Genomic DNA, 12,573 nt, shown 5'->3' with positions numbered 1-12,573 from the left:
GGGAGTGAACATTATTCCATGGTCAGGGTTAAAGTAAAATCCACTGCTAGTTTAGTCAACATTTGCCGATGAGTTGGGGACAGGACAATCTACTGTCTGTCTGCTGTGGCATTCAAACCCTGCAAAATACTCTGCCTTGCATTACTGCTAATCTTTTCTATGACTCGTAGGTAAATATTTTAAAAAAATACTTCCTCCTTTTCTAAATACTGTAAACAGACTGTTTAATTTGGCTTTAAGTCCCAAATACTAGCATTTAGTTTTGACGTTCTTATTCCGATATGGGATTATAAATTCATAAGAAGATGGCAGTTGATGTCCATGGATCCAGGATCATTAGAAGCCATATTTTGTTTTGTTTGTTTATTATTATTATTTATTTTAATATTATTTATTATTCTTTATTATTTGTCTGTTTAAAAATATATTTGAAAACCAATATTTTTTTTTCAAAACAGAGAAGAAGAAACCATATTTCTGAATGGGAAAAATTCCTGAATACCGTGTTTCCCCAAAAATATGACATGTCCCGAAATTAAGGCCAATTGGGCTTTTCTGCCCTCTTTCTCTCTTTCTCTTTCTTTCTCTCTCTCTCTCTCTTCAGTTGAGGAAAAAGTCCACATTTCTTCTCAAAATTCTCAGTTTCTAGCACCGCACCCAGTGGAAGTATGTTGCAGTGAGCAAGTCCTGGCTGGGGAATTCTGGGAGTTGAAGTCCAGATATCTTCAAGTTGCCAAGGTTGGGAAACACTGATCTAAGGAATCCACGACTGAAATCAAAAATGCTATATGAGACTTGCTTGTCCTTTATCTATAACATTTTCAATATATAAAGGTTGCTGTGCTGCCATGGTACAACACACACTTTGCATGCAAAGCTTTTCATGTAAAATATAAAATAGCAAAAATAGTAGTAACATCTCTCTGAAATAACTATTATACGACCGGCAAGCCAATCCCATATGACCATCAAGCTGTACCCACAAAGTGGTAGTAAAAAATTTAGAAACCCACTCCAGAGGAAGGACATAAGGGATTGAAAGCAGCTGTGCTTTCAAACTATATACTGAGGAATAAGGTGATAATAATAATAATAATAATAATAATAATAATAATAAATTTATTAGATTTATATGCTATAAATTTTATGCTATAAATAATGGGAAATGAGCCAGAAATTATTTAGCTCAAAGCTGAGCAAATGATTGGACATTTATATGCATAATTCTCAAATCTAAATCATCTGATTAGTAATTTTTTTATCAATGTTTTTAGAGGAACACAAAATTTTTAAAAAGTGTGACCTAAGCAGATTTTGAATTCCAGTCGAGAAGGATTAATTGATAGCCTGCCTGAAAAATGCAGGGGGTTTTCCATATAAATGACAATAGGCACATTACTTTCACTGAAAAAAGTCAAGGATTCCAAAAGTTAAGAGCAATTGAATAAGAATGTAAATCAGGACTATCTTCTCATCAGCATTCTAAAATTTCTCATTCTTAACACAAGCTGTTTCTCACTGCTGTTAAATTTCAGGTTGACAAAGCATTGGCAACAACATTAGCATATAAATCTATCCAAATGCAGCTCCAGAGGACCTGAAGAAATATAAATCTTTCTGGAATCAACTGTCTGCCATTGCTTTTACCATCCCTCTAAAGGATGGTGATAAAACAAGAGAAAAGCTAGACTAGTTTTGGAGCTAAAGTAAAAGTGTGGCTCAGTTCTTGCATGTTTGGGGTATGGCCATGGGAGCTGTGAGCTCCGCGACATCTTTATTGGACCTTTGTCCCTCCTAGCTGGTTTCGGCCAGTAGGGAGGTGACACAGGGCTGGGTCCCGGAGATTGTCAACACTTCTTTGAGGGAGGGGTCCTTTCTGGCTCCTTGCAAGGAGGCAATTGTGTGCCCCCTCCACAAAAAGCCTTCCCTGGACCTAGCTGTTTTAAACAACTATCATCCTGTCTCCAACCTTCCCTTTATAAGGAAGGTTGTTGAGAATGTGGTGTTGCTCCAGTTCCAACGGTCCTTGGATGAAGCTGATTATATGGGCCCTCAACAGTCAGGATTCAGAACTGGCTACAATATAGAAACTGCTTTGGTTGTGCTGATTGATGATTTCTTGCTGGGCCCGGGATAGGGGTCATTCCTATATCCTGGTATTCCTTGACCTCTCAGCAGCTTTTGATACCATCAACCATGGAGAGGTTAGGAGTGGGAGGCACCGTCCTATGGTGGTTCACCTCCTATCTCTCTGGTGGGTCACAATTGGTGTTAACAGGGGATCAGAGGTCGACTCCTAGGTCCCTCCCTTGTGGGGTTCCTCAGGGGTTGGTCCTCTCCCCTTGCTATTTAATATCTACATAAAACCACTGGGTGAGATCATCTGAGGGCATGGGGTGAGTTACCATCTGTATGCTGATAATACTCAGCTATACATTCCATCCCGTGTCCACTCAGTGAATTAGTGGAAGAAATGTGCCAGTGTCTGAAGGCTGTTAGCATTTTGATGAGTGTCAACAATCTCAGACTCAACCCTAACAAGATGGAATGGCTATGGGTGTTGCCTCCCAATGACAATTCGACCTGTCTGTCCATCACTCTGGGGCTGGGGGAATAACTTTTGACCCCCTTAAAAAAGGGTCGGCAACTTGGGCATCCTTCTTGATCCACAGCTGACCCTGAAACATCATCTTTCAGCTGTGGCGAGGGAGGTGTTTGCCCAGGTTCGCCTGGTGCACCAGTTGCGACCCAATCTGGATAGGGAGTCTCTACTCAAAGTCACTCATGCTCTTATCACCTCGAAGCTCTACAACTGCAATGCTCTGCACATGGGGCTACCTTTCAGATATATATTTTTTTATTTTCTCCACCATAAAATAAAACAATATACAGTAGTCCCTTGCTATACCGCGCTTCACCTACTGCGGCTTCACTTCATTGTGGGTTTTCAAGAAATATTAATGAGAAAAATCATTCGCGGATCTTCGCTGGTTCGCGGGTTTCTGAGGAAGTCGATCGGCAGATTTAAACAGCCCGCCGAACTCGATCGGCAGGTTTTTCAAAAAAAAAATATCTAAAATTGTAAATACTGTATTTAAATACTGTATCTAAAATAAATACTGTGTGTGAAGGGTTTATAAACACTTAAAACAATGAAAACTTACCAAACAATTACAATATAAATACTTAAATAAGTACTATCAGTCGATAAATTCCACATCGCGGATTTCACCTATCGCGGCTGGGTCTGGAACGTAACACCAGCAATAGGTGAGGGACTACTGTATAGTTACAAATACATGCAGCTACCTTTGAAGAGCATTTGGAAACTACAGATCATGCAAAATGCAGCCGCAAGAGCATGGGCCTTCCTAAGTACACCCATGTTTCTCCAGCACTCTGAGTGCTGCATTGGCTACTAATTGGTTTCCAAACACAGTTGAAAGTGTTGATTATGACCTATAAAGCCCTACATGGCATTGGACCAGATTACTTACAGGACTGCTTTCTGCCACATGAGTCCCAGCGACCGGTCAGGTCCCACAGAGTTGGTCTTCTCCAGGTCCCGTCAACTAGGTCGTCTGGCGGGGCCTAGGAGAAGAGCCTTGTCTGTGGGGGCTCTGGCCCTCTAGAACCAGCTCCCCCCAGAGATTCATACTGCACCCACCCTTCATGCCTTCCGCAAGTGTTTGAAGACCTACTTATGCCAACATGAGCCCTTGCCAAGGAATGGAACGTATGTTTGTTTCAATGTTTGTTAGAATGAGAATGACTGGTGTTTTAATAAATTGGGTGTTTTAGATTAATTAGTTTAGTTTTAAAAATTGGATTTAGGATATTTTGCATTGTTCTTTATATGATGTAAGCCACCCCGAGTCCCTAAAGAGGGACAGCATATAATTCAAATAAACAAGCAAACAGACAAGACAAACAAACAAATATTGATGTTTCGTGGACTCTATGTCATTTTCAGATATGTATTAAACCTAAATTTCTCCAATCATAACCTTCAGAAATATTAAATTCTCATTATCCTCAGCTACTAGCTATGTTGACTGGTGATTTAGGAACTGTAATCAGAGGAGTGGGAAATTCAAATAAAATGAAAAGGAATATTTGTTTTAATGAATAAATGCGTACAGAACTGTGTTGGGGCTAACCTGATTTTTCTTTGATGAAATCTAGTTCGGTATCTCATTGTCACTTCATCTTTTGGCAACTGCCAGTCTCATCTATGAATTGCTCATGAAATGGGAATATTCTGAAAGTATGATAAACATCATTGCCAAGTTAGGCATTCTAAAGAAAATGCAAAACAGGATTTGCTAAACCCAATATAAGAAGTAGCAAAAAGCCTTTCTAAAAATCCATCAAGCACAGCAATATTTTCATCTGCTTTTTAGTTTATATAGTTCACATGACATACAGAATTCAAACTCATCTCCCAACAATCTAGGAAGCCGGTTATTTGGAAAGAAATGAGAAATTCTTAGTCCACAAGAAAGATCTATCAAACCTTTCCCTGCTCAATTCCGTGTGAGTGTTCTGAAACTGGAATACTGAAGACTTCTCAGAGAGCTACTGTAGCTTTTTAGATATGCCTTAGCTTTAGAGGCAAAACATGGTAGTATTTATTTCATACTCTTCTGTAGCCAAACAACCTAGTGATTGAATCCTCTGCCTTAATCCATTCAAGCAGACCTGAAAATAACTTTTCTAGAACCTGTTCCAATCCACTTTTTAAATAATTGTGTGCTACAGTGTTAATAATAAAGCTGCTTTTGGGATGGCAGTTTCATTTAAAGATCTTATCCTCAACCGTTTCATAGCCTCTGTTTTGTTATTGGCTTCTTTCCTGATGGCAAATGCTAAATGTAAAAAGCAATACAGCACAAGATTTATCCATGGTTCACTCTTCTTTCAATCTTGGTGAAAAATCATCACAAGCAGACTCACACAGCATTTCCTGCTGAGTGGCACAATTTAGATATATACCTCTTATTGAGCCTCTGAAATCTGGCAGCAAAATAAGAATTATCAGGATAACATTAAGTTGTTTCAATGGTTAATTTACAATTTACAACATCAAATCTTAGATTGAAGGTATTCATCTCTTTTGTCCTTTATAAAAGCCTTTAAATGAGGAAGGGGGGGGAGACAAAGGGAATAATAAACTAGCCAATTCACTAGGAGTAATAAGCTCTAACTTTTTGTGTTGCACCAGCTACTCAAGTTACTCTTTCCAGAGCCAAAGGAATGCTTTTCACCAGGTCGTTTTAGCTTCTAATTGTCCATTTTGAAGACATCCTCATAAATGTGAAGACAACTTGTCTTCCTAAATCTAGGGGGGTGGGGGGGATCTGCAAGATCCTTTGGTCTTCTGATCGAATAGGCTGCTAAAACCTCCTGCCAAATCAGTTTAAAATTCCAGGTCTGCTTCAGTTGCTGCTTGTGGTTTGTTGCAAGGAACATTCCTAGGTCTCACTTAGAATACTGGTTTCAAATTACAAGGAGTTGGCCTCCTCGGGGTCCCGTCGACTAAGCAATGCAGGTTGGCAGGACCACAGGGGAGGGCCTTCTCTGTGGCTGCCCCGGCTCTATGGAACCAACTTTCCCCCGATATCCATACTGCTCCCACCCAGCTGGCCTTTCGCAAGGCCACAAAGACCTGGCTTTGCTGGCAGGCCCGGGAGCCATAAATTTACATCTTCCATGGCCGATTGTATGAATGGTGTGTATGTATAGGAGTGTGATCACCATTTTTTATAATGACTTTTTATGGGGTTTTAGTTTGTTATGTTTTAACCTTAGATAATGTTCGACTCCTTTAACTGTTTTGTATCTATTTATATTGTACTCATACTGTTGTTGTAAGTCGCCCTGAGTCCTTCGGGATTGGGCAGCAAAGAAGTCAATTGAATGAATGAATGAATGAATGAATGAATGAATGAATGAATGAATCAATCAAGCAAGCAAGCAAGCAAGCAAGCAAGCAAGCAAGCAAGCAAGCAAGCAAGCAAGCAAGCAAGCAAGCAAGCAAGCAAGCAAACTAACTAACTAACTAACTAACTAACTAACTAACTAACTAACTGGTAGATAGCATTGGGCTTCAGGGTTTAACGACCATGTTCTAGATCAGTGATGGTGAACTTGTTCTGCTGGGCTCTCTGCACAATCCCCTAATTAAATGCAAAAGTAGCAAAAGCAGACACACACACGTGAAAAGTCAAGAATACTTTCTTTATCCAAAGAAAAATAGAAGCAAAAACCCCTTTTGGTAGTCAAAGGGCTCACCTTCAAAGCAAACATACTTGAATACAGTGGGAAAAAACCACAACAACCCAACCACAGGTGAACTCTCTTATCTCTTGTAATACCTACGTAGCTGCTCTCTTCTATTCATGGCCCTTCGCATGCGTGCATCAATAACTGCTTCTTCATCAGAGTCCAGCGAAGATAAGGAGGAAGATGAATTGCTTCCTAATGGGCTGTCTGCCATGACCCACTCTGAGGGTCCGATTTCACAGTCACTCCCTGTTTCCGATGATACTTTGCTGTCCGAAGCATTTGGCAGTAAAACAGGCCTTTGACACTGGGAGGATTCACCCACCCCCACAGGGAGCTGGCCCAGAGCCAACCACAACAGAACTTATGGCATATGTGCCACAGGTGGCATGTGGAGCCCTATCTGCCACCACATGAGTCTTAGCTCAGCTCCAGGGCTGGCCAGCTGATTTTTGGCTCACATGCTCATAAGGGGGTCCAGGGGAGGCCGTTTTTGCTCGTCCCAAACTCCAGTGAAGCCTGAGGAGGGTGAAAAATGTGCCTACCAAGCCCACCGAAAGCCAGGAAATGGGGGAGAAGATGGGTGGCAGGGGACGCATGCATGCTTGTGTGGGGCAGCATTAGGGGGACAGGGCACATGAGGGGCATTGAATCATGAGTGTGGGCACGCCACACGTGTGCATGCTTTTGGCACCCGAGGGAAAAAAGGTTCGCCATCACTGGTCTAGACCAGTGTTTCCCAATCTTGGCAACTTGAAGATATCTGGACTTCAACTCCCAGAATTCCCCAGCCAGCATTCGCTGGCTGGGGCATTCTGGGAGTTGAAGTCCAAATATCTTCAAGTTGCCAAGGTTGGGAAACACTGGTCTAGACAACAGCTATACTATTGTTTGATCAGCAACTATGGCTGACACCTTAAGAAGAAAGTGGTATGCTATGTAGACCACAGGCAACTGAGCAGCGACTGACTGGGCTCCTGTCTTTATAAGCCAGATATCCTGAGGTTGCTGGCAAATTGTCAGGAAATCAGGAAATCCATTGTCTAGACATCTGTTGTCTAAACCCCCAAGAGCAATATTGCCTGACAGATATGAAAACCTACACCATTATCATGTTAACTGATGTTTATTTTGATATGGAAAGCATTCTGAGAGTCTTTTTTTCAGCTTTAAAAGCCAGGAAGGAAGCAACACTTCAATACAATTTTTTAAAAATGGTTGTATGTTACTTTGATAACATATTACCAGGGTTGTTATGAAGTTATCATATACTCCATATTGACTCAGAGTGACTTGGTTCTCATATGCCACATATTGCGTGAATGTATGAATGAATTGATGCTTTACAAAAAGTTGAGTATTTGAAACCCACTCAAAGCATGCCACAAAGCAAAGAGATTGGCCTGATAGATGCCATTTTTTGCAGCGTTTGGAAAAATAAGAGGTTTCTGTCCTGAAAATCAGAGTCTATTCTCATAACAAGTCTACTGTCAGAACTAAAGTTGAATCCCAAAAAGCAAAGTTTCCCAAAAAGCAAATATGAACTGAATGGGAATTGTAATAGTACTTCAGAAAAGTGACGGCGAACCTAGGGCACGGTGCCACAGGTGGCACACAGAGCCATATCTGCTGGCAGGCAAGCCGTTGCCCTAGCTCAACTCCAACGTGCATATCTGTCCCTGCCAACTGATTTTTGGTTCGCACAGAAGCTCTGGGAGGACGTTTTTGGCTTCCAGAGAGCCTCCAGGGGATGAGGGAGGGCATTTTACCCTCCCCCTGCTCCGAAGAAGCCATTGGAGTCTGGGGAGAGCAAAACATGAGCCTAATGGGCCCACCAGAAGTTGGGAAACAGGCCATTTCTGGCCTCCAGAGGGACTCTGGAGGGTGAGGGAAGCTATTTTCACCCAACCCAGGCATTAAATTATGGGTGTGGGCACTTGTGCATGCGCGATAGTGCACACACACACTCTTTCAGCACCCGAGGGAGAAAAGATTCTCCATCACTGCTTTAGAGCCTTGGGAAAGAACTAGTTTCTCTTATCTAACTTCTTCTGAGTTGCTTTGTCCTTCTAGATTCTGAGCTGCATCGACATGCATGGCAATATATGTTTGAGAAAGAGAGAGTGTTGGTTCAGAAAGTGAACAGTAAAGATTGCATTTGTTTATACTAGTATCTGAATAAATAAGTATAAGTAGCCCTGGAGACATTTAATCATCATGGAGAAAAGTATCCATGTGGTCGCTTAGAATTTACTATGACCTGATGGCATATAATCATTGTAAGAGTAGACAGGGAATTTTATCAGTCACAAATGAAGACAAATATATGTGTCCCAGGATAATGTTGAAAATCCAGTTGGTTTAGCAACCAGAGGGTTAGTTTTCGGAGCTTTCAGACTCATGCTGGAGCCCATCCTCAGGGAAGTTCTCTCTACCAGAATGTGTGCTTTCAGCTATTTTGGTGGTGCCTTCCTATTGGTGGATTGGTGTGTTGATGGTCAATGATTGGCTGTTCTTTCCTTGTGCTGCCAAGTCCCTGATAAGCTGGTGGTAATTCAGCACTCCTGTTGACTGACAGGGAGCCTGCTTCTCAGGCTTCAGTCATTTCTTTGGCTTACAATTTTATCTGTCACGATATATAAATCCACAGTACCTCACTATTCAGAGCATCAGGAAAGGCCCCGGAGAAAAATCTCTCTGTTGTCAGAAGTTCTACCATCTAGTAGACAGGGAAAATGTCATCTCTTGCAAACCTCCCACACTATGGAACACTCCCCACCATTTATCTGAGATGCATTTGAACCCTCCTCTCCAAATATTTAGGAAGATGGTAGACTCTTATCCTTTGCCAACTTAAATTTATTCCAGAATTCAATTTAATTCTATTTTGTTGTACTTTTTTGTTTATTTTTTATTTGCAATCGACTTAAGCCCAATTGACTATTTAAAAAAACCAGAAAGGTTGGGTAGAAATTTAATAACAGGAATACAAGTATGCTTTTGACATCAAAACACTTGCCAAGCTAGAAATGTCAACAACAAGGGATTGTGGAAGTTGATCAAATATTCAGAAAGGTACCAAGGTGTTTATCTTCAAGCTATATGACAGCTCAGATACTACTTTTAATGTAATGCTTTCAGACTGCTATTGAATATTTTGATATCTGTCAGCAGGCCTAGTTTGTTCTCACAGGTATTCAAAGTCAGCTCCTTTTTTTTTTGCAAAACTTTCAGTGTACTGGATCTTATACTTGTTTCCTTAGTTTTTGTAAGTTACTTCATCTATTTCTTTTGGAAAGTCAGCCAGGCCAGAGTTTGAAGACTGACAAGCTTGCATTACTTAATGTTTAGTGACAGAACTAATATTTCAAAAGGATGGGATACTTTTCAAACTCTTTATAGCAAGATCAGGTAGAGAACCCGATCTAAAAAAATGCTTGTACCCTACAGTATAATTTGATAGCAGTGGTAATCCAAGAGGTTGGGTAAATAAAGTGCAGGAAAAAAAGCAGGGGAAAAAGAAAATGTAGAATCCTAACTAAGCAATGGATGGCAAATATGTTCCCAGTCTACAACAGTAAGTTGCAGGGAGGAAAAGGGTGAAATGCCAAGAAAAATAGAAAACAAAAGGTCAGACTTGCCTGCCTCACCAAGAATCAAGCTCAACTGGAGGCTGAGGGGGACGGGGACATATTTACTTATATACCATCTACCAGCAAGGGTCGCCATTCACAATAAATTGTCCCAAAGGGGATGTGATTTTTGAGAGAGGAAGAAAGAACAAACCTCCACAAACAAACCTTAGATCAAATTACAATGGTATTCCCAACCTAGACTCCTTTAGATTACTTGGCTGGGAATTAGAATGATATTGCTACCTCATGCATGGTGGAACAGGAGTCTGAATCTGTGAGGTAAACCCAGAACATCCTCCCAGCTCATACTCTTGTTAAAGGAGAATCCTGCTCCAACCCCGCCCCCCGCCCCTCCTGTCTTCTGTCATCCTCCGTCAGGCTTTCTGCTGATAGGCTATCACTCCATTGCTCTCAGACTGAATTGAGCATTGATTCCCTTCCCTTCCATCAACAAAGAGAATTAACCATTGGGGGGGGGGGGGGCGCAGACTGGCACAAAGGAAATCAGATCAGCCAGAGGAAGCGTGGGTCCACTGCAAGGCAAGTCAATCCCTTCTGCCAAGGACCACACCCGCCGCTTCTTCTCTCGGCACCGATGCTTTTGCTCTTTTGAGCAAGGTGGTCTTCCTCTCACTGGGCTCCGCAGCTGAAACTTTGCAGGAGGAAAATCCAAACCTATTCCTTGATAAAGATAACGATGGAGCCACCAAGCGCCTAACAGACAAGGGAGTGGAACGCAGAGCAGAATCTCCAATCTCCACAGGGAGAAGCAGCCCAGCCTCCCGAGATATACAGAAATACAGAATTTGGTGGGTGTCCCTTCCTCTTCCACCAGCACCCTTTTTTTTGGAGGGGGTGAAATGGGACGGGACCTGTCCATGGACTTAGTGCTGCTATCTTAGCAGTGTTCCACCAACGGCACAAAAGAGGAGAGGAAGCTGACAAAGGAATCTCCTCCCTTTCTAGCGCCTTAACAAGACACTTGCACATCAGGATGGTCCTCGGATGCTACATTTGGCACAGAGGAAAGAAAGGAGGGGGTGGGGGACAAATAGCAGAGCCATGAATTCAGGGCATGTTTCTATACATATGATACTCGAAATAACAAAGAGGGGGAAGGCCAGCTCTGTAGCACCCTTACCATACAGCTAGCCATCTTTATTTAAACAAAGGGAGCTGCTCTATGGATAATATATATTGGAGCTAAAGTTATAGGCAATCCGATGTGGGGGTGGGTGGGGGTGGCATCTCGTTCCCCAAACTCCCTCCTGTCAATTCAAATACCTCAGACCTGGGCTTGTCAGCGGTCGGGATGTTTCCTTTCACAACCTTCGTTATTGGTATTCCGCGAGGAATAATTCTCGCCTCATGGCACATTCAAAATCCGGTCCGGTCCACCGCTTGAAAGGAGGCACCCCCCCTCCACCCCAATTCGCCTGCATACATTTCGAAGCACGCCGTCCTCAATTTTTGAGGCATTGGCGAAAGCCCGAGCTGCCAATCCTTTTTATTAAAACAAAGGCAGGTTTCGAAACGCCGCTGTTAAAACAGCTGTCAGGTCTCCTCACAAACACACACACACACCGCCACTCGTCCTTCGGAGAGGTTTTGCTTTGTTTTGTGTTTATTTTTTTTACCTACAAACGGGAAGTTCTCCCCCTGCTTGAAATTAAATATGTTTCCCCCCCCCTCTCCTCGCCTTTCTAAACTCCAGGAAAGTTAACGTCTGGGCGCCGAGCTTGGCAAGTTGGTGAAAAGAAATGAGGGCGAACCCGATTCTATCACCTGTCCACAAACAAACACACGTTTTGAGGGAAACCCGTCCCTTTCGAAATAAGTATGTTTTACGGTTTATGATTGACAGCTTTTTGAGAGGCGCTAGGCCAGGACGGCCGAAGACAAGGGGGACTTGTAGTTCCACAACTCCGGAGGAACGCGGCTTGGGAGAGAGCGAGGTGGGCGTCAATTCTTCCTCAAACTCAAGCGGTATTTATCCTACAAACTCCCGAAGCCAGCCGACCTACCCTCCCACGCCCTATTCCCCCGCCAAAGTATTGCACTAATGGGATCGGGGACAGCCAGGTAAAAGCAGACCAAGTTTCCCAATCAGCAGGGTCTGCACACCCAGCGAGTAAAATAAACGAAAACATCCACTTACAGCCTCCAAACCGCGGGAAAGATAGCCGGTGCAGCTGGAGAGGCAAAAGTCACAATCCGCGCGCCGCCAGTGAGACCAGCCAGGCGGTGAGTCACATTTTGCGGGTCCCTTCTTGAAGCACCGGCTCCGGAAAACGGACGAGCCGAAGCCCAGCTACTTCGGGATCAGCCAGCGCGCTTCCCATAAGAAAAAAGGTTGGCCGGGCTTAACCCCGCCCCCATATTACCATATACTATCCTAGTCCGAGGAGGGCGGGGGAGGAGGAACCACCCCAACCACCCCTGGCGGCTATATTGCCGCCCGCCCACACGCTGCGCCCGGTTCCTTGGAGAAGCGACGCCTGCCGGAAGCCGGTGGTTTTACAGGGCGCTGAACGGGCACCGGCCGGTAGTTTTCGTCGGGGAGAAAGGGCTTTGTGCCCCCCCCCCCAATCACCCGGCTCGCGTGTATGTGGATTATTAATATTGATTGTTTCCTGATTGACCCCATGACAAT

At 43.1% G+C, this 12,573-nt stretch overlaps 1 protein-coding gene across 1 annotated transcript in view; it reads right to left on the bottom strand.

Moving 5' to 3' along the window:
• TP53I11 (tumor protein p53 inducible protein 11) overlaps window positions 1-12,162 on the bottom strand; it is a 96,795-nt gene extending 84,633 nt beyond the window's left edge. The window contains exon 1 of the mRNA XM_070734848.1: window positions 12,079-12,162. The gene's annotated coding sequence lies outside the window, so the exon portion shown is untranslated. The remainder of the gene's footprint in view (window positions 1-12,078) is intronic.
• Window positions 12,163-12,573: the final 411 nt, after the last annotated feature.

Source organism: Erythrolamprus reginae, chromosome 1 (genome assembly GCF_031021105.1).
Source record: "Erythrolamprus reginae isolate rEryReg1 chromosome 1, rEryReg1.hap1, whole genome shotgun sequence".
NCBI classification, from domain to species: Eukaryota; Metazoa; Chordata; class Lepidosauria; order Squamata; family Dipsadidae; genus Erythrolamprus; species Erythrolamprus reginae.
This window is presented reverse-complemented; position numbering and strand designations above follow the sequence as displayed.